Genomic DNA, 23,403 nt, shown 5'->3' with positions numbered 1-23,403 from the left:
AGAAATTCATGGGTTAAAATCAGGAAAGCTGTGTTTCAGGGTTATATCCTCTCGCCATCCTTGTTCAGTCTGTATGCTGAGCAAATCATCAGAGAAGCTGGATTATATGAAGAAGAATATGGCGTTAGGATTGGAGGAAGGCTTTTAACAACTTAGGATATTCAGACAACTTTGTGTGCTGAGAAGGAGGAGAAATTGAAGCACCTGCTGACGAAGATCAAGGGTTGTAGCCTTTAGTATGGGTTCCAACTCCGTGTAGTGAAAAACAAAATCCTCCCAACATGACCAACAGGTCACATCATGGTCAATGGAAGAAAAGGTTGAAGTTGTCAGGGATTTCATCTTGCTTCTATCCACAATACTCTTAGAAGCAGCAGTCAAGAGATCAAAAGACATATTGCATTAGGTAAATCTGCCGCACAAGATTTCTTTAGCGTATAGGAGAGCAAAGATCTTCCTTGAGTGCAAGGTATTCTCCATTACATATTATGCATGTGAAAGTTGAACAATGAATCAGTAAGACCATACAGGGATCCTCAAACTACAGCCCGCGGCCCAAATGCGGCCAGCCAAGGACATTTATCCGGCTCACCGGGTGCTTCTGCCTGGTTTGATTTTTGACTTCAAAATAAGATATGTGCAGTGTGCAAAGGAATTTGCTCATAGATTTTTTTTTTTAAAAACACCTATAGTCTGGCCCTCCAACGGGTCTGAGGGACAGTGAACTAGCCTCCTGTTTAAAAAGCTTGAGGAGCCCTGGATGCATCTGAATTGTGGTGCTGGAAAAGAATATTGAAAGTACCATGGACTGCTAAAAGGATAAACCAATCTGTACTGGAAGAAATAAACCCCAGGTGCTTCATAGAGACAAGGCTGGCAAGACTTTGTCTTAAATACTTGGAAAATATTATCAGGAGAGACCAGGCCCTGGAGAAGGACATCGTGTTGAAGGGCAGGGGAAAGAGGAAGACCCTCAACAAGATGGATTGACAAAGTGGCTTCATCAGTGGACTCAGGCTTCGGAAGCATTGTGAGGATGGCGCAGGACCGTGCAGTGTTTCGTTCTGATGTGCATAGCGTTGCTATGGGTCAGAGCTGTCTTCGTGACACCTAACAATTACAGTCACCACTTTGACAGAGGAGAGCTCACACCGGCTAGGGTGAGTTTCTCATGTTGTGGGAGAGGAAGGACACCAATCAGTTCCTGCCATATAACATTATTCTACAACCTCCAGATCAACAGACAGTCCTACAAAGGTTTCCCAGTGTACTTTCATGAAATTCAAGTCTAGGGGTTGGGAGAGCCTTGTCTGTATTAGAGACAATGATTTCACTCTGTTGGGGGGTAAACCAGGTGGGACAACTTGCCTCTGCGAAAATGCTTAACATTCCGTATGTGGAACCCCAAGGGGAGAATACAGTTGATACTGTGTTACTACTTGGGTGTGTTTGACCTGGTTTCTATTCAGCTTATGGTGACCCTGGCCATGCACTTTAATCTCTGTCCTTTCAACTTGTACGCTATCCTTCATAGACCTCACCAAAAATCCCTCATTTGGAAACGCTACAAAAGGAACTGGAGTTTACCTTAAACTCACCAATGGCCAATTAAAGGAACTGAAATAGTCCTTTCTATTTAAGGATGAAAGGCCCTAGTGTAGGAAGAAGAAGATGACTGCTATCCTAAGGATGTAGATTTGGAAGTCATTGGACTTTGATTCAGATCTCTCGAACTTGCCTAACGAATGGTAGCTTGGGATTACTATATGTGGGAGTTAGATGATTTTATGTCAACTTGATATATGAAAGAGGAGACATTCAATCTGTCAATCAGGTCACAGCCTGATGAAGCCTCCTTAGAGGTGTTGCCTTCTTATAAGCAAAGAGAAACTGAGGAACCTCTCTCTGCCCCTGCTCTCTGCCCTCCACTTTCCTGCTTGCTGGATTTGTCGTTGGCCGTGAGAGTTGCCAGTGCCCTGCCATATTTCCACCCACTCTGGATCCACACAACTCTGCACCTACAGGCCCACGATCTTCCTGCAGTCTCATCGTTGCATATGGCTACATGAGTCTAAAGAGGGACCTACACACTAAGATCAGACTTTTGGACTTGAGTTGACTGACCCAGATGCCTCCTTGATATATAATTACTTAATAATATAAAACTCTGTCTTATACTTAAATGAGTGTCACTGGATTTGTTCCTTCAACCTGGTCTAACACACCATACGTTTGCGCCTTTCATGCTGTCTTTGCTTTTTATGAGATGTTATACTAGCAAACCCGATTCTGCTTTTGTGAATCAGCATTAGTAAACGTTTGCCCCATGTACAACTCTTCTTCTTTGTGTGAATAGTGTCCAGTCACTTGAGGTTTTTATCTTTACAGGTCAAAATTCCATGTATTTTGGTTCACAAAGTTGGATACATGTATAATTTCCTTTTCTAAACAGTATTTGAGGTTCAATAACATGGGCCAAATTAATAATATTAGCAACCAGAGCAGTTCCTATAGAGTCAGTATGAGTCAGAATTGACTCTCTGGCAATGAGTTTGGATGAGCAGAATTGCCATATACCCCATGGGGGTGATTTATAATGCTCCCCATTAAAAGGATGACAATGTCTTTAACATGGGCCCAGGACATCTAGACACTCAAATATATGGATGGATTTTAAGGTCACAATCATAGCTCTATTCTAAGAATAATTAGTTCTGATGACATAGCCTTATCCTCATGAAGAGATTTCTGAAGATATGGGTGCTATAGAAAAGTGTGGTGAAGACATCAGATGGTGCCCTGCTATCAGAAATAATAATTTCGGGGTCTTAAAGATATGCCTTAAAACAAGCAGTCATCTAAGTGAGGGATCAGCTAAGTCCACAAGGTAGAAGCACACCAGTCTACGTGATCCAAGGATTGTAAATAGTGAAGCCCAAGACTGGAGGAAGAAAAGATATTAGAGCATAAGTTTTGAGCACCCAGTTTGCAGAAAGCTATCGATGTCCGTGAAAAGCCCAAATCCATTTGCTGGCTCGCCACAAGGATTAAGCCTCCAGGGAGTCCCCTCTGACCACTGATCAGGGATGTGACTAACCTGGCTATCAGCTACAGTGCATCTGCAAGTGAACTAATGCAGATGCTGCTAGGTTAAAAGTCAAGGCCTTTATATTATGTGTCCTCCTTTTGGACTCATTTTAAATTTGTTCTGGTTTTTACTATTTTTGCTTTCCTTTCAGTTGAGGTTTATCTATGGTTTATTTTGTTATTGTTGGGATTTGGGGGAAGTTGTTGTTTTGCTTTTGTTTTGTATGTTTTTATTTATATGAATCCTAGAATAGGTAAATCTATAGAAACTGCAACTGGATTTACAGTTTCTTGGAGTGGTGGCAGGGGGTTGGTGGGTAATGTGAAGCTAATAATAATGAGATCAAGAAAGATGAAAATATTTTTAAATTTATTGTGGTCATGATTACACCATTCTTTTTAATGTTTAGACTACTGAATTGTATAATGTGTGTCAATAAAGCTGTTAAACAAACAAAAAAATCCCTTTCATTGTCACCCTATAAGACAAAGTAGAACTGGCCCTGTGAGTTTTCCAAGATTGTAAATCTTTATGGAAGCAGGAAATTTCATCATCTTCCTCCTGAAGAGAAGCTGGTGGTTTCAAACTGCTGACCTTGAGGTCAGTAGCCCAATGTGTAGCCCACTATACGACCATGCTTCTTATTGAGAAATGGCATCTACATAAAGACAAAAAGAAAAATCCACTTCAGCTATACTAGTCTCCCTGTTGTTCTTCAAACTCCACTCTCTGACTTCTGGCCCACTGCACAGTGTTGTCCCCTGGCCAGCAACTCCTTGCGTCTCAGTATCTACGTGGTTGACGTCCTGAATTTCTCGATAGTTTGCCAACAGATAATTGAAGAGAAAGTTGAGGATATATTAGTGACCAGGCTTTGAAGTGACATACATTTCTTCTGTCCATGTTCCATGGCCAAAATAAGACACCAATTCCCTCCATACAAGGAGTAAATATCAATCAATTTGGTTGTGCTCCCAGAGGGGGGAAGAATTGAGTTTAGTGCCTAGCCAGACCATCTCTTCTACACGTTGGCTATGCTAAATAGAAAAACACATGAAGCTATCCTGTATGGTTTTGAATGATTCTGTAAATATTTGCTGGCGTGCCTGGCAATCTAGAAAGTAAATTAAATTTTATGGGAAGAAACTACCATAAGCCATTGGGCATATTAGTATATGTGGCAGTAGGAATCCAATAAACCAAATGAAATGACGGCATAATCCCAGGACATAAAATTCATTGGGAGCATGTGACAAAGAATCACAGTTTTCCTCGGTAATGAATAGATATGACGCTCCGCTGCCAACCCCTGAAACTACTGTTTCTTTGTGTGCATGGTCCTTTCCAACGAGCCTCTCTCCTGGGCCCAATAAACACTGATGACTATAAGAAGTAGGCTGGGTCTTTTTAAAAAGCTCTACTTTGATTCAGCAGCCATTCTGAAGGAACCAGCAGACAGCAACTGACCACCATCAAATTACATCAAAGTTTTGAGCTATCCAGAAGAAAGAAGTAGCATTCTTCTCAGAAACGTAAGCACTGATGATTCTAGATTTGAGATTGCTGAATTCTATTATATTCAGAATCTTGGTTTGCAAATCTTACAGCATTTTCTCTCTCTCTCTCTCTCTCTCTCTCTCTGTCTCTCTCTCTCTCTCCTCTCTCTCCCTGTTGAAAATATGGAAATTTTAACCTGGACAAAAAGGTTTGAATTTGAAAAAGTTCTCTGTTACGGTTTGAGAAAGTCTAATAAGTTCATTTTCTTTGTAGGTGTATAAAGAAGGGCAAATTCCAGCTATCTTGGGAGTGAAGGGGTGGGAGGGGTGGGGACCCTGTGGTTAAGTATTCAACTGCTAGCCAAGAGGTTGATGGTGGGAATCCACCTAGTAGCCACAGAGAAGGGAGATATGGAAATATGGTCCTGTGAAGATTATAACGTAGGAATTATATGGGGTAATCTTCTCTATCATATGGGGTTACGATACGTCAGAATGGACTTATTTTTAGTCAGCTAACACAGTTCTATGAAAGGGAAATCCTCAGTAGACAGAAAACAGCTGAAACTATCTTGAACAAGGAAGGCCCACCTCTGTCACATCTTTTATGATAATTATATTACCTTTTCCTTTTATTATAGACAATCTTATAGCTCAACTTTAGAAACTCATCTTCATCCAACAGGAAACTTGTTTCGAATGTTTCTGTATCTCTTACTGTGTCCATCTTGGGCCTAGCATAGAGAAGTAATACAGAAAATATCTATAAGATAATCTAAAAACCTTAGGATTTGAAAATTGGGACATCTAGAATTATCATAAGCACAGAATTACTTTACAAATGGAAAACATTTTAGAGCTTTCAAAGGTGTTTCACATTATTATGACTGCAAGGAGGTATCCTTATTTCTTTCCTATTGAATATAAGGAATCTTTTTAATCTCACCTATCTCCCACATTGGATGTAAGGGAAGGCGGGAGCCTATCTAGGTCTAGGCCTCTCAATGCCAACTCAAGAACCAGATATGACAAGAATGGCCTATCAAGCTCTAGAGCAGTGTCTAACTTCTCTAAAATGCTCCTCTTAATTGACCATTATGTTGTGAGAACATACATTTGCTCAAGTTGTATAAATCTAATTAACTGTGGTATTACTTAGCCAACTCCTCTATGAATATAATACACACTAGAACCTTAGAAGCTCACAATTCAAATCTATTTTTGAATGACTATGTTCCTTCTGAGGAACGCTGGTAGTATAGTAGGTGACATGTTAGGCTGCTAACTGTAAGGCCAGCGGTTCAAAACCATCAGCCACTCTGTGAGAGAAAAAAAAGAGGCTTTCTACTCCTATAAATATCTTGTCTGCGAGAAACCCACGCGAGCAGTTCTATTTTGTCATATAGGCTCGCTATGACGCAGAATTGCCTTAGAGGCAGCAAGTTAGTCTTTGTTTTTGGTTTTTATGCCCATTCTAATACTTTCTATTTCCTTACATCAGGTTTGATATTTTATATCAACCCTATTATATTGCAAAATATACCCATTGCTGCTGAATTGATTCCAACTGAACACCACCCCGCCTGCATGTGTCAGATTGCAGTTTCCAATTGCTGATTTCATGGAAGTAAGTCAGCAGACTTGTCAAGCTGTTCTGGGTAGACTATCAACATGAATATTTTAGTTAGCAGCTGAGCATATTAACCATTTGCACCAATGAGGAACTCCAGACTGATGGTCAGAGGAGAGTACATCATGGTTGATTCCTTAGTGATGGGCGGTACGAAGAACATGAAAATGCTTTGACATTGATGCAGATTTTTCTCTCCATTAGTAAGACTCTCGTGGAGTAGGAAGCATATTTTTCAAGAAACAATAAATAATCATTAGGGAAAATACTTGTTAAATAATCAGAAATGGGACACTTGCATTCTTTTTCGTTATTTGAATGCATAAGTTCTTGGGGAAAGGAGGCCTGCTGGCATGGTGGTTCCACTTTATTACCATATAATGAAGCGTTTGGTGATTTGTTGCTATGTGATCACCAGTTTGGAACCAGCAGCCCACTCCATCTGAGCAAGACCAGACTTCCATACTCCCAGAAAGTTTTCAGTCTCCAAAGCCCACAGGTACAGTCCTATCCCATCCTGTAAGGTCACCATGAGGTGGAATTAGCTTGATGGCAGGGAGAATGACATGGAGTTCCTGGCACAGACTAATGTTTTAGTACATTATCTAGAGCAATTAAAGATGCCCCAGCTGTAAATTCATAAGACTTGCTGTTATAATTTTTAAAAGAAGGCATACACTGGAGATCCCCTTGCAGAGGGGTCTCGGGGAGGAGATGAGTCAGTCAGGGTGCGATGTAGCACCAATGATGAATACAGCTTTCCTCTAGTTCCTAAATGCTTCTCCCCCCACTTCCCCACCCCCCACTATCATGATCTGAATTCTACCTTGCCAGTCTAGATAGAGCAGAGGATGTACACTGGTGCAGATAGGAGTTGGAGGCACGGAGAATCCAGGGCAGATGATATCTTCAGGACCAGGGGTGTGAGTGGCAATACTGGGAAGGTAAAGGGAGAGTGAGTTGGAAAGATGGAACCTATTACTAGGATCTACATGTGACCTCCTCCCTGGGGGATGGACAACAGAAAAGGGGGAGAAGGGAGACGTTGGACAGGGCAAGATATGACAAAATAATAATTTATAAATTATCAAGGGCTCATGAGGGAGAGGGGAGCAGGGAAGGAGGGGGAAAAAAGAGGACTTGATGCAAAGGGCTTAAGTGGAGAGCAAATGCTTTGAAAATGATGAGGGCAAAGAATATACAGATGTGCTTTACACAACTGATGTATGTATGAATTGTGATAAGAGTTGTATGAGCCCCTAATAAAATGTTTAAAAATAAATAAATAAAATAAACATTAAAATTTTGACCAAAAAATAATGAAATATCTAACTGCAAAGATCAGTTGTTCACGTCCACCCACCAATATGTGAGAAAACATGAAGCGGAGGATCACTGTGAGTCAAAATTGAATCAATGGCAGTGGGTCTCTTATTTGTATTGTAAGTATCACTTATTTGAAATAATTTATTTGATACTGGATTATCAAATTTTGAGTGCTAGAAAACAAAAACACTGTAAAAACTGGTGAAAAACAGGAAAAAAGAAGGCATACTAGTACATATCTATACTATCTTATAAATTTGTCCACCTCTTTAATAAAACTCCTGAACATTTTCTCATTACTGTTATCAAGAGGGCATGCCTCTTAAAATTATATATAAATATGTAAGCTGCATTTGTCTTTTTATTGGGCTCTTACAGTTCTTAAAACAATCCACACATATATCCATTGTGTCAAGCACATTTGTACATATATTGCCAATATCATTTTCAAAACATTTTCTTTCTAATTGAGCCCTTGGTATCAGCTCCTCATTTTTCCCCTCCCTCCCCACCCTTCGTCCCTCATTGAACCCTTGATAATTTATAAATTATTAGTTTTTCATGTCTTATACCAACCGCTGTCTCCCTTACCCACTTTTATGTTGTTCGACCCCTTGGGGGAGTTATATGTCAATCATTGTGATCAGTTCCCCTTTTCTCTTCCTTCCCCTTCCCCCTACCCTCATGTTATTGTTACTCTCATTATTGGTCCTAAGGAGCTTATCTGTCCTGGATTCCCTGTGCCGAGAGTTCTTTTCTGTACACAGTGTGCATGCTCTGCACTAGCCGGATTTGTAAGGTAGAATTGGGGTCATGATGGTGGGGGAGGGAGCATTAAACGACTAGAGGAACGTTGTATGTTTTGTCAGTGCTTCACTGCACCCTGACTGGTTTGTCTCTTCCTTGTGATCCTTCTGTGAGGAGATGTCCAATTGCCTCCAGATAGGCTTTGGGGGTTCACTCAATTCTCCCCCTCATTCACATTGATATGATTTTTTTGTTCTGGGTCTTTGATGCCTGGTACCTGATCCCATCGACACCTCATGATCACACAGGCTGGTGTGCATCTTCCATGTGGACTTTGTTGCTTCTGAGCTAGATGGCCGCTTGTTTAACTTGAAGCCTTTAAAACCCCAGACGCTATATCTTTTGATAGACGGGCACCACCAGCTTTCTTCACCACATTTGCTTATCGTGTTGGGAAAGTGAGTACGCTGCATTTTTCATTTAAATAACTTAAGCTTAACCAATGTACTCATCCGTGTGGCTAAGAGGATAACTGTTCTTACCATTTGCAGAACATAAAAGTAAAGAATGAAAACATTGCCTCTACTCCTCGGCCTTTGGGTTTTGAACACCTGCTTCGAGGTAAGTTCCATCAATCACAACAGTTCACGTTATTATTTAGACCTTTTACACATCCACAATTGAAATTCTTAGCCTGGATTGTGTTGTCTGAACCTCTCGATGAAATTATTGACACAACACTGAGAAAAATTAAATTGTAGCCACACATTGAGCTGTTCACTTGCCATCCTTTAGTTCTGTGCTGCTGCAAGAGGCAGAGGTATCAAGTAAAGCATCCATCTTCCTTCCAAGTCAGTTTGAGATAATGCCATACCTCCTCTCTTACTAGAATCACAATGTACTTAGTTCTGTATGACATCATAGGGCAAACATGTACACATCATTCAGAGATGGCTAGTTTTCTCAAACTTTATGCCAAAGTGCTCCCAACAAAGAATCATGGACCAATGGTATGATTGTTCTCTGAATTAAAATAATTGGGTTTTTGTTTGTTAGCAAGAAAAGATAAGTTGAAGGAAAAAAAAGATAAGTTGAGGCAAAAGAAAAAGGATGTCCTGATAAAAGTATGAAAGGTGACCAGAAAACACAGATCTCAAATTTTAAAGCCATATTTTGGGGTTTTTTTGTTGATTTTTTTACATTTTATTAGGGGCTCATACAACTCTTATCAAAATCCATACATATGCATACATCAATTGTATAAAGCACATCCGTACATTCTTTGCCCTGATCATTTTCAAAGCATTTGCTCTCCACTTAAGCCCTTTGCATCAAGTCCTCTTTTTTCCCCCCTTCCCTCCCCATTCCCCCCTCCCTCAGGAGTCCTTGATAATTTATAGAATGTTATTTTGTCATATCTTGCCCTATCCAGAGTCTCCTTTCCCCACCTTCTCTGCCGTCTGTTTCCCAGGGAGGAGGTCACATGTGGATCCTTGTAATCGGTTCCCCCTTTCCAACCCACTCACCCAGTGTCGCCCCTCACACCCCTAGCCATATTTTGTTAACAATTAATAATAAAATAAAAGGAGGAATACTAAATGCATGAAACTAGGACATCTATTATATTTTATATTCTCTAGAAGACAAAAAGCTCTACTCCACTTTAAAGCATGTTGGAAAGAATTTCAAATTCTCATGGGCTCCATGCATCTTCTTTGATTTTTGATAAAACATAAGAAAATAAGTAAAGCTATAAAATCATTCATTTCTTCATATTTATAGAATATTCACTTTATAATGAATAAGTGAGATCTGACAGGGATGCAGGAGATAGATCATGTAGGACTTGGGATGGAATCTGGATCCAATTCAAAATACATTAGGAAGGCCCAGGATGTGGTACAGAGAGCAGTTCCTTTGCCTCAGCGCTATGGCAGTGTCCAGAGGGAACATGATAGTGTCTTGCACTATGGGCAGTGGAGACCTAAAAATGAAGGTGGATTTAGTAGATATTTGGTGATTGAATCTACTCTCCAAACTGTTGAATTGGACGCAGAGTAAAGGAACGAACAAACAAAAGAGTTCTGTTTTAGACTTGCTAGATTTGATATGGCTCTTAGACTTCTACTTGGAAATGTCAAGATGGCAGTGGATATACTTGATCTGAAGTTCAAAAAGAAATCAAAGGTGCTGTAAGAGCACCCAATACAATGCTTTTTTAAAAGAAGGAATCCCCCAAATAAAATTATTTTTTAAAACCCAATAAAATAATTTTTAAAAATAAGAAGGAATCAAGGGTGCTATCTATATTGAAACTATATTTGAAGTCTTGGGATTTTATCAGGGAAAAGGCAGACAGATTGGATGTATTGTTGTGGTTGTTGAATGCCATCAAGTTGGTTCCTACACATACATACGTATGTGTATGTGTAGCTACACAGACAGACACATACAGACAACAGAAGGAAACCCCACCTGGTCCTGGGCCGTCCTCACAGTGGGTCTGATGATTGAGCCCACTGTGTTAGCCAGTGTGTCATCCCATCTTATTGGAGGCCTTCCTGCACTTCGCTGTCCCTATACTTTATTTAATATAATGTCCTTCTTCAGGAACTCTCTTGACAACCTGTCCAAAGCATGTGAGATGAAAACTTGCCATATTGACTCTAAGGAGTGTCCTGACTAATTCTCCCAACACAAATGTTTGTTCTTGTGGTGGTCCATGCTGCTGTTGTTGGGCGCCTTAAGTTCCAACCCATAGCAACCCTACATGTGACAGAAGGAAACACTGCTCAATCCCGAGTCATCCTTACAACTGTTCACATACTTGAGATCACTGTTGAAGTCACAGTGCCAACCTATCTCATTGAGTACTTACCTTTTCTTCACTGCCCTTCCTGTAGCCAGTTACACTCGCAGGGCCAGTTCTACTGGGCTGTGTAGGGTCACTATGAGCCATTATTGACTCAATGGCAGTGAGTTTGGTTTTGGGGGATTTGAGGTTGTTGTTGTTTTTGTTATTGTTGTTTTCTACTTTACCAAGCATGATGTCCTTCTCCAGATATTGGTTTATCCTCACACATCCAAAGTATGTAAGACCAAGTCTCCTTATCCTTGTCTCTAAGGAACACTCTGGCTGTACTTCTTCCAAGACAGGTGTATTTGTCCTTTTGTCAGTCCATGGCATGGTCACTATTTTTTGCCAGCACTTCCATTCAAATGCATCAATTCTTCTTCAGTCTTCTGTATGCAATGACCATCTTTTAAATGCATATGCAGCAATGGAAAATGCACTGATGGATCAGGCACACCTTAGTCTTCCCAGTAGTATTCTTGTTTTTCAGCAATCTAAAAAGATCTTGTTCACAGATTTACCCATTGTATTGATTCTGGAGCCAAGCAAGACTAAATTCTGGACAATTTCAATCTTTCACCATCTATCATGAGGTAGATCTACCTACTGGTCCAGTTGTGAGGACTTTGGTTTTCATTATGTGGAGTTGTAATGCATACCGAAGGCCACAATCTTTGATCTTCATCAGTAAGTGCTTCAAGTCCTCCTCACTTTCAGCAGGCAAAGTTGTATCATCTCCACATTGCAGGTTATTAATAAACTTTTCTCCAATCCTGATGCTACATTCTTCATATAAACCAGCTTCTCTGAATATTTGCTCGCCATATAGATTGACTATAGTGAGAAGATACAACCCTGACACAAACCTTTCCTAATTTTAAACCATGCAGTGTTCCTTTGTTCTTTTTCCACAATTGCCCCTTAATCCATATACTAGTTCTGCACGAGCACAATGAAGTGTTCTGGAATTGCCATTCTTCTAAAGGCTATCCATACTTTGTTATGATCCACAGTTAAATAATTTTGTAAAGTCAATAAGACACAAGGAAACATCTGTCTGGTTTTCTCTGCTTTGAGAAGAATTTGAATATAGATAGAGAAATGGAGAAAAAAAATTTTAATGAGTGAGAATAAATGGTGAAGAGAGTATGTTTTCCAAAATGAGGTGATTACAAAATGGGCCTTATGTTTAATCGAGTCAGAGTCTATTGGGGAGGGAGATTAAAATTAGTAGTAATCCAATTTGCTATATGATGAATTAACAACCTAAGCTTTGGACTGATAACTGACAAGTTGGCAGTTCTAACCCAGTGTCTGCTGCATAGGAGAAAGATGAGGCTATAGGCTCCCATAAATACCTATAGACTTGCCTGAGAAGCCCTTTACAATGTCAGTATGGGTTGGCATCATCTTGATGGCTGGCAGTGGTTTTATACCTGTATGCTTATTTACATTTTTGTGTGTGTGGATTTGGAAAGGTAGTCAATAACTGGCATATAGAGTTATTGAATGAGATTAGGTACAATCATAATTTTATGAATGACTGAGAGGAGAGGGTCTATTTTTGGATGTTGTGTTAGCCTGGGTTGATGAGGGAAACAAATTCAGTGACACTCATATATGTGTAAAAAAGTGCTTTATATCAAGGAGTAATTATATATCAGTGAATCATCCTAAACCAGCCCAACTCAAGTCCATAAGTCCAGTCCTAGTCCATAAGTCCCTCTTAAGACTCATGTAACCACATGCAATGATGCAGAATTCAGGGTGATCACAAGCCAGTCAGAGCAAAGTCACAAGGATCCAAGTTCAGTGGAAACCTGGCAGGGCTCCAGCAGCTCTCAGGATGGTCAGCAAGCAGGACAGGGAAAGCAAGAGAGAAGTGAGGCTCCCAGGCCCCTCCTGATGAGAAGGCCATGCTCACAAGGAGACACCCTCAGGCTGGGACCTGAGTCACAGGTTGGAGACCACCCCTCCACTTTACATGTCTTCAAGTTGACATGACATTATGTAACTCTCATAGATGTTTCCACTTTCACCACTTACCACATCGTGTCTCCAGAAAAGCATCCCTATGGTTTATTTATGAAGCATAATGCCGATTTCTTTGGGTACAGAAGAAAGCACTTAATTTGGGGTTAGAAAGATGTGCAGCTGAGATCATCTCTAACAATGACCCTCTATATGAATCTTGAACAGGTTATCCGATTTTAAATGATGCTTTCTCTCTTTTGTTCAGTACCTATTTTTTCCACCACCTCCAACTCCCCAAATTTGCCTTTACTCTGGACACTTTAGGAATCTTCTATGTCCTCCCTTTATGCACCATGCAACATAGGACTCCTCTCCCCTCCCTGTTTCTCTGCCACTCAGTCTCCCCCAACCTGACCCCTTACTTCTCCTGCTTCTCTGCCTCAATTCTAAGTTTGGTGTACTCATGGAGTCATATTCTCCAAAAATTTATTTAATCTCTCTGGGATTCAATTTCATCATCTGTATAAAAATTATATATACCTAATTCTTGGTACTGTTAGGGGATTAAATAAATTCATATTTTTAAACTACTTAGAATAGTATTTGACACAAAGTAAGTGATCAAAGTAAATAATATTAAACCCATATTAAAAATAAATTGAAGTTGTGAGTGAGCAGACAAGAATTAACATCTCTAATATGTTCTCCCTGGATTATCTGTGTATACTCTGAACACCTCTGTACTTCCATCATTTAAGCTCAAAACTTTAAAAAGCATTTTCAACTCATGCCCTGCTAAAATTTTCACCAATCCAATTCCAATCAACAAGTTTATGAAAGTCACGTGCAATATTAATAATTAGTCCATGTTTTCTGGACATGGAAGAACATTTTACACATGTTCTATTCTAATAAGCATTCAAATGAATCAATTTTCATTATTTATCATCTTACTAAATGCCATAGTTATTATTTCTGACCACCTTAAATTAAAAGCATTTTGAAATAAGAAAAATGTGATTCAGAAAGGGCTCCTGGGTATCAACTGAATATTTCTGACTGAAGGTTTGTAAACTTGTCAGTAAGCAGGCAAGTAAGTGATCTTAAGCCTAGTACTCAAAAGAAAGAGACTCCAAACACAAGAAGACATATTTAGCCAATCCTCTAGGCTCAGATCCGCAATCAGTGCTCATGGAAGCAGGAGTCAGGAGATCAAAAGACATGCTGGGCTACATGAACCTGCTGCACAAGACCTCTGCAGAGTGTTGAAAAGCAAGGATGTTATTTTGAGGACTAAGGTGTGCCTGACCCAAGCCATGGTATTTTCCATTGTGTCCTCTACATGCGAAAGTTGGACATTGAATAAGGAAGACCGAAGAAGAATCAGTGTATTGGAATTGTGGTGCTGGGGAAGAATATTGAAAATATCTTGGACAAACTGATCTACCTTGGAAGAAGTATGGCCAGATTGCTTCTTAGAGGCAAAAATGGCAAGACTTCATCTAACATAGTTTTGGCCATGTTGTCAGGAGAAACCAGTCCCTAGAGAAGGACATCGTGCTTGGTAAAGTGGAGGGGCAGCTGAAAAGAAAGGCCCTCATAGAGATGGACTGACACCACAGCTGCAACATGGGTTCAGGCGTAGGATCAATCACAAGGGCAGCGTAGGACTGGACAGGGTTTTGTTCTGTTGCGCACAGGGTCACAATGAGTTGGAACCACTCCATAGCACCTAACAACAGCAACCAAGCTCAAGTTCACAGGGATATTTCCATAGCTAGGAAGCAAACATTTAACAAAAGAAGGTTCACCAATAGCAAGTCTTTCTAGAAATTTAATGAAACTAGAGATTTCCCGTCTCCTGGCAAGTGAACTATGACAACTCTTCAGAGTCCACCATACTCCACGTGTCACCCTTTGCTTGGCACATGTGTCCCACAGGCCTCTCTCCGCGCACAAACCCGCAGACACGCATGGGCAACAGACTCATGGCTGAGCGTGAAGTGCAGCTGACCAGTGCCCAACAGAACTCGGGAATGAAGCTCTGCAAGGTTCCTAAAGACTTGTCCCAACAATAGGCAAAAAGAGACAAACAAACAAAAGAGGCAGCGTTGGAAATGCAGATTGCCAAGCCTCAAGGGAGGGGTGTGATGTCGTTTACCTTGAAAGAGGACCTTGCAAATATTCATGATATTGGCAAAAACCTGGCTTCAGTCAGCACCCTTATTTGTCATGCAAAATGTTGGGGGACAGGCTTTAACGGTATTTATTGAAGGCTCATCAGATAAACTTTCATGGGAAATAATAGTGGTGCAAAGAGCTGGATGCCGACCTGCTGCCCGTGAAAGTTACATGAGATTACAGAAAGTGAAAATAGAAGGATGTTCCAACTCTCCCTTCAGCTGGACAAATTGTAACAGCCAGTTATGAGCCCGTTTCTAACCATGCGTGCAATATTGAGTAGGGAAGAAAAGAGAAAGAAGGGGTACTGGGGAGATAAACCATATGTTCTGAACACGGGCTTTCTGCTTTTGAGAAGTATCAATATTACAATTTTAAGGACTTGGTGGACAACCCAAAACAGCCTGTGGTCTGCCTGAAGGAAATCTTACTAGAAATTGATGTGCAAAATGTAAAAGGAACACACAGAAATACATGGGCGCTGAGACCAGTATACAGACATTATCAAGTGCAAGAGAAGAGTGCTTGAGAAGCCTTCTCAGGACACAGAGCAGGCAACTACAGAGTGCTCCCGGGCCAGCCTTGAGACTGAAAGCCTGGAGCACCATCTGTTAATAGGGGTTACATGGCTGGTTCCTTAATTCCTCTAGTTTTAAAAAATTTTTTTAAACTACTAATTCTTTTGTTTTTAATCATTTTGTTGGGGGCTCATACAACTCTAATCACAATCTATACATCCATCCATAGTGTCAAGCACATTTGTTCATTTGTTGCCATCATCATTCTCAAAATATTTGCTTTCTGCTCCAGCCCTTGGTATCAGCTACTCATTTTACCCTTTCCTCCCTCTCCCTCCCTCTATCATGAACCCTTGATAATTTACAAATTTTTTTTTCATGTCTTGCACTGTCTGATGTCTCCATCCACCCCCTTGTCTGTTGTCCATCCCTCTGGGAGGGGGTTATAGGTAGGTCATTGTAATCAGTTCCCCTTTTCTCCCCCGACCTTCCCCTAACCCTCCTGGTATGGCTACTCTCATTATTGATCCCAATGAGTTTATCTGTCCTATATTCCCTGTGTATCCAGCTCTTATCTGTACCTATGTACATGCTCTGGTCTAGCCAGACTTGTAAGGTAGAATTAGGGTCATGATAGTGGTGGGGAGGAAGCATCAAAGAACCAGAGGAAAGCTGTATGTTTTATCAGTGCTACACTGCACGTTGACTGGCCCGTCTTCTCCCCACGACCCTTCTGTAAGGGGATGTCCAATTGCTTGCACATTGGCTTTGGGCCTCCACTCCGCACTACCCCCTTCATTTGCATTATGATTTTTAGCTCTGGGTCTTTGATGGCTGATATCTGTTGCCATTGAAACCTCATGATCACACAGGCTGGTGTGCTTCTTCCATGTGGGCTTTATTGTTTCTCACCTAGATGGCCGCGTGTTTACCTTCAAGCCTTTAAGACCCCAGATGCTATATCTTTTGATAGTCAGGCATTATCAGCTTTCGTCACCACATTTATTTATGCACCCACATTGTCTTCAGCAGTTGTGTCAGGAAGGTGAGTATCCCAGAGTGCTGGATTATTAGAACAAAGTGTTCTTGTATTGAGGGAGTACTTGAGCAGAGGCCCAATGTCCATCTGCTTCCTTAATACTAAACCTATATATGTACATAGATCTATTTCCCCATCGTCATATATAAATATATTTATATATGTCCATGCCTGTATTTAGACTTCTATAAATGCCCTTTAACTCCTAGCTCTTTCCTCTGTTTCCTTTTACTTTCCTCTTGTCCCACTATCATGTTCAGCCTTCATTTGAGTTTCAGTCATTCCTCTCCATTACATTGCCCTTGATCAAGTCCTACCAGACCTCTTACACCCTCCTTGCCATCAATTTTCAGTCACTTGTTGTTCCCTTGTCCCTGGGTTTATTAACATCCACTTCCTTTCCCCCCAACTCCTCCTCTCCCATGTGCCTCCAGAACTGTCGTCCCATTGTTTTCTCCTCTGGCTTGTTTATTCTGCCTATACCATCCAGATAGACATGTAGGGACAACAATATGCACAAACACAAGACGGAGCACAACAAAGCAAAAATAGAAAATAAAACAATGGCTACAAGGACAACGACAAAAAAGAAAAGCCTATAAATAGTTCAAGGTATATTTGCTGTCCTTTAGAAGTATTTTCCAGTCTTATTTGATGGGGTCCCATGCCCTAGCCCCACAGTCTATTTTTGGTGTTCCCTGGGGACTTCATGGCTCTGATCCCCTTGTTGCTCTGTTACATGCCCCAGCATCTCACCTTGGTGTGGTGGGTTCAGGGCAGGCACAATTCCTGCCTGTGTCTCCAGTGTTGTCTCCTGTGGTGCTGTGGGTCAGCGAGGAATGCCGTGTCTCGTGGAGGGGCCGGCTCTCTGGTCCTCTCTCTGCATTGGATGCTCTGAGCAGAAATAGTGTCCTCAGGGCTTGGAGGGCCAGGATGTGCTTCACCCTTTTCCCCTCACCCCTCGTTTTCTCCTGAAACCACTAATTCATGTAAAGCTTCCAAAGAGTTTTTTTTGAGATGAACAAATTTATTTATAGACTTGTATTAAGCCAGATTATTCATGATGCAGCTAGAGGTTACAGGGTCAAGAATGGGTTTCTTTTGAAATATTAAATTTTCACTTGTAAAATTAAGAACTATTATCTAAATGAGAACTCTCTGTCCTTGTATCTCCGAGGAGCTGAGAGAACACAGATCTGGAGTGAAGGCATGCAAAAAAAAAATCTCCAAATACATTTTAAAGGGGTAAAGAGTTGATCTTTGTAAAGGAAAAAAAACCAGAAAATAATTAAACTAGGGAGATAATCACTCAACTCATTGCCATCTGGTTTCTATCTCTCCCACTCCACTAAATACTGGTTTAGTTTTTCGTGGTCAACAATAATCTCCTTGTCCAGAGATGGAAAACATCTAGTCCTCAGGTTGTGTAAACTCCAAAAAATCATCAATGCCAGCTAGTATCACACACCTCATCTAAGAGAACCAGTGCTAGAAATTACCTTAAGGGTGAATTCATTAAATATTTGACTAAATGTAAAAGGAAATTTTGAAGTTGATAATTTTGTATGGCCCAGGAATTACATTATAAATATCCAAATGACACTTGACCCTAAAAAAGGTTTCCATCACTGGTCTAGTCAACGTTTTGTTTTGTTTTGTTTTCAATTCTTACTTTTCCTTCCTTTTCTACAGCTAAGTGAAGGCTCTAGAGTCATTGCAAGATATCCCAGAAGAAATGTTCTCCAAAAACAGAAATCTGACCTGTCAGCAAGCAGTTCTTCCGATTTTCATCTTGGACAATTCCCTAAACTTAAATATCCATTTATACCCTTTAGACCTAATAAACGCCACAAGATAGTTAGGGTTACACGAAGACCTGTTAGAACGATTAGACACAGATCTAAAGTTGTGAATTCTCTTACTGAAAAAACTAATATCAAACCCTTGGTAGTTACAACAGCAACCAAGCCTTCCCCAACCACCACAACACAGCCAACCACGACCACTTCACCTACACCTTCCCCAACCACCACAACACAGCCAACCACAACCACTTCACCTCCACCTTCCCCAACCACCACAACACAGCCAACCACGACCACTTCACCTGCACCTTCCCCAACCACCACAACACAGCCAACCACGACCACTTCACCTGCACCTTCCCCAACCACCACAACACAGCCAACCACAACCACTTCACCTACACCTTCCCCAACCACCACAACACAGCCTTCCACGACCACTTCACTTACACCTTCCCCAACCACCACAACACAGCCAACCACAACCACTTCACCTCCCCCTTCCCCAACCACCACAACACAGCCAACCACGACCACTTCACCTGCACCTTCCCTAACCACCACAACACAGCCAACCACGACCACTTCACCTGCACCTTCCTCAACCACCACAACACAGCCAACCACGACCACTTCACCTGCACCTTCCTCAACCACCACAACACAGCCAACCACGACCACTTCACCTGCACCTTCCCCAACCACCACAACACAGCCAACCACGACCACTTCACCTGCACCTTCCCCAACCACCACAACACAGCCAACCACAACCACTTCACCTGCACCTTCCCCAACCACCACAACACAGCCTTCCACGACCACTTCACTTACACCTTCCCCAACCACCACAACACAGCCAACCACAACCACTTCACCTCCCCCTTCCCCAACCACCACAACACAGCCAACCACGACCACTTCACCTGCACCTTCCCCAACCACCACAACACAGCCAACCACGACCACTTCACCTGCACCTTCCCCAACCACCACAACACACCCAACCACGACCACTTCACCAACCACCACAACACAGCCTTCCACAACCACTTCACCTGCACCTTCCCCAACCACCACAACACAGCCTTCCACAACACAGCCAACCACGACCACTTCACCTACAACTTCCCCCACCACGACAACAGCACAGTCTTCCACTACCACTTCACCTACAACTTTGTCAACCACCACAACACAGTCTTCCACAACCACTTCACCTACAACTTCCCCAAATACCACAACACAGCCCTCCACAACCACTTCACCTACACCTTCCCCAACCGCAACAACACAGCCAATCATGACCACTTCACCTACAAGTTCCCCAAACACCACAATAATACAGCCTTCCACAACCACTTCACCTACAGCTTCCCCAACCACAGCAACACAGTCAAGCATAACCACTTCACCTACACGTTCCCCAACTACCACAACTCAGCCTTCCACAACCACTTCACCTACAACTTCCATAACCACTACAACAACACAGTCAACCACGACCACTTCACCTATACCTTCCCCAACCACAATGCAGTCTTACACAACCACTCTACCTATACCTTCCCCAAGCACCACAACAACACAGTCAACCATAACCACTTCACCTACACCTTCCCCAAACACAACACAGCCCTCCACAACCACTTCACCTACACTTTCCCCAAACACAACACAGCCTTCCATGACCACTTCACCCACACCTTCCCCAAACACAACACAGCTCTCCACAACCACTTCACCTACATCTTCCCCAACTACAACAGAGTCGATCACGACTACTTCACCTACATCTTCCCCAACTACCACAACTCAACCTTCCACAGCCACTTCACCTACACCTTCCCCAACCACAATGCAGTCTTCCACCACCACTCTACCTATACCTTCCCCAAGCACCACAACAACACAGTCAACCATAACCACTTCATCTATACCTTCCCCAACCACAACACAGCCTTCCATGTCCACTTCACCTACACCTTCCCCCAAAACAACACAGCCTTCCACAACCACTTCACCTACATCTTCCCCAAACACAACACAGCCTTCCACAACCACTTCACCTACAGCTTCCCCAAACACAACAACACAGCTCTCCACAACCACTTCACCTACATCTTCCCCAACTACAACAGAGTCGATCACGACTACTTCACCTACACCTTCCCCAACTACCACAACTCAGCCTTCCATAACCACTTCACCTACAACTTCCCCAAACACAACACAGCTCTCCACAACCACTTCACCTACATCTTCCCCAACTACAACAACAGAGTTGATCACGACTACTTCACCTACACCTTCCCCAACTACCACAACTCAACCTTCCACAACCACTTCACCTACACCTTCCCCAACCACAATGCACTCTTCCACGACCACTTTACCTATACCTTCCCCAAGCACCACAACAACACAGTCAACCATAACCACTTCATCTACACCTTCCCCAACCAGCACAACACAGCCTTCCATGTCCACTTCACCTACAACTTCCCCAAACACAACACAGCCTTCCACAACCACTTCACCTACAACTTCCCCAATCAGCACAACACAGCTCTCCACAGCCACTTCCAGTACAGCTTCCCCAATCACAACAACACAGCCTCCCATGACCACTTCACCTACACCTTCCCAAACCACATCCACGTCACAACCTTCTACAGAGCCACCTCCAGCTACCCCTGTTTTATCTACCACACCTAATCCTTCCCCAACTACTCCCGAGTCTTCCAAAGCTACAGCTCTCCCCACAACCACACTTGATTTCTCAGCTGCTCCTGAAACTCAAGAACCAATTTCCACAGTCATCAAAACTTATGTAAAGAAGGTTTTTTCCATTCTTGGTGACCTATTTAAAAAACTTAGTGAATATGGATGGTGATTTTTTTAGATGCGATGTATAGATACCAAACTATCACTTTTACTCTTATTTCCTATCTGAAAGTGAAATCATAGTTATACTCAAATCTTTCCACTTACTCTGCATGCCATATTAACAAAGCAACCCATCGATGTTCAAGATAACTTCATAGAACAAAACAAAAAAATCATTTCATGGAGACTCTCAAAATGACCAATTGAGGAAAGAGAGCTATTACATAAAGAAATAGCACTACGTGGGTCAGCAACCATTGACTTCTGTCTAATTGTTAGCGTCTACATGGTCCCTATATTGTACCCACAATAAAAATACTCACTCAATGATCTAATCCTAAAAACATGAACAGATAAAATTTTCAAACAAATAATAAAAGACAGTGCTCTCAAGTCCACGCTGACTCATGCCGATGCTGCAGGAGAGAACAGAGCTGGCCTAGTGAGTTTCCACCACTCTAACTTTTTATTCTCCTGAAATAAAATTAGGTCTCTCCAAATGAACAATGCAGAGCCAGTCAGCAGCGGATAGGTGCCTGGTGGGGGTGCAATTTTTCATAATCATCTTCTGATATTAAATGAAACTGAATTCTGAAGGGAAAACAAATCTACCCACAGTTGATTTGAAGTGAGTGACAATGTGTGAAATCTGGCAGCTAAACACAAACAAGGACCCTGGCACTGTTTTATGGAACATGAATGGTGTAGATGGCATGGCTGGTATTTATTATACCTGTTTATTTTAATGTGTTTGAAAGTCAAGAATACCTAACTATTGTCTCAATGTTAAGTTTGAAAAATATTTCCTGGAATAACTGTGATTTAGTCTGTGGAAGAATAAAAAGTATCTACATAACATGTAAAAATAAAGCTGATTAGGGATGTTGGGGCAGTTTTATTTCCTGTCAATGCTACTAAGGATACTGGTGATTACATTTAGATCTTACTAACTAATAAAATCTTCCAGTGGCAAATCTTCCAGTATGTGTTTGGAAATTCCTCATTTCTCCTGGACTCTGAGACTGACCAAAAAAAGAGGTCTACATGGTGATTGACATTTCTGTCAGCTCTGCTGTCCATCAGCTAAGCATGGCGAAGATGGCATTCAATACCTCTGAGCATTCATTTTCTTCATTCTTCAAACAAAGGGGTTAATTTTTAAAATAATTTTATTGGGGGGCTCTTACGGCTCTTATAACATCCATACATCAATTGTATCAAGCATGTTTGTACCTATGTTACCATCATCATTTTCAAAATTTTTTTACTTGAACCCTTGGTATAAGCTCCTCTTTTACCCGCTCCCTCCACCCCGACCCTGTGAATCCTTGATCAATTATTTATTGTATTATTACTTCGTATCTTGCACTGTCTGTTGTCTCCCTTCACCCACATTTCTGTTATTCATCCCATTGGTGAGGGGGGCTATATATCCAACCTTTAGAGGGGTTCCCCCTTTCACCCCCTCCCTCCTTCCCTACCATCCCCTACCCTCATGATATTGCTTCTCCCACTGCTGCTCCTGAGGGGTTTATCTGTCCTGAATTCCATGTGTCGAGAGCTCTTGCCTATACCAAAGTGTTTTCTTTGATCTAACCAGATTTGTAAGGTAGAACTGGGTCATGGTAGTATGTGTGTGTGTGTGTGTGTGTGTGTGTGTATGTGTGTGTGTGTGTGTGTGTGTGTAGTGGGGGGTGGCATTCATGAACTAGAGGAATGATGTGTGCTTTGCTAGTGCTATAGTGCACCTTGGTTGAATCATCCCTTCCTTATAACACTTTGTCTATGGATCAGCTTTGGGTCTTCACTCCAACAATATAGTTTTGTTTTGCATCTTTTGATGCCTGATACCTGAT

At 41.7% G+C, this 23,403-nt stretch overlaps 1 pseudogene; it reads left to right on the top strand.

Moving 5' to 3' along the window:
- The first annotated feature begins 15,103 nt into the window (after window positions 1-15,103).
- Window positions 15,104-15,825, top strand: LOC142442420 (general transcription factor IIF subunit 2 pseudogene; annotated as a pseudogene).
- Window positions 15,826-23,403: the final 7,578 nt, after the last annotated feature.

This window comes from Tenrec ecaudatus, chromosome 3 (genome assembly GCF_050624435.1).
Source record: "Tenrec ecaudatus isolate mTenEca1 chromosome 3, mTenEca1.hap1, whole genome shotgun sequence".
In the NCBI taxonomy this organism is placed as follows: domain Eukaryota; kingdom Metazoa; phylum Chordata; class Mammalia; order Afrosoricida; family Tenrecidae; genus Tenrec; species Tenrec ecaudatus.
Note: the sequence above shows the minus strand (reverse complement) of the source record. Positions and strands in the feature narration are given on the sequence as shown.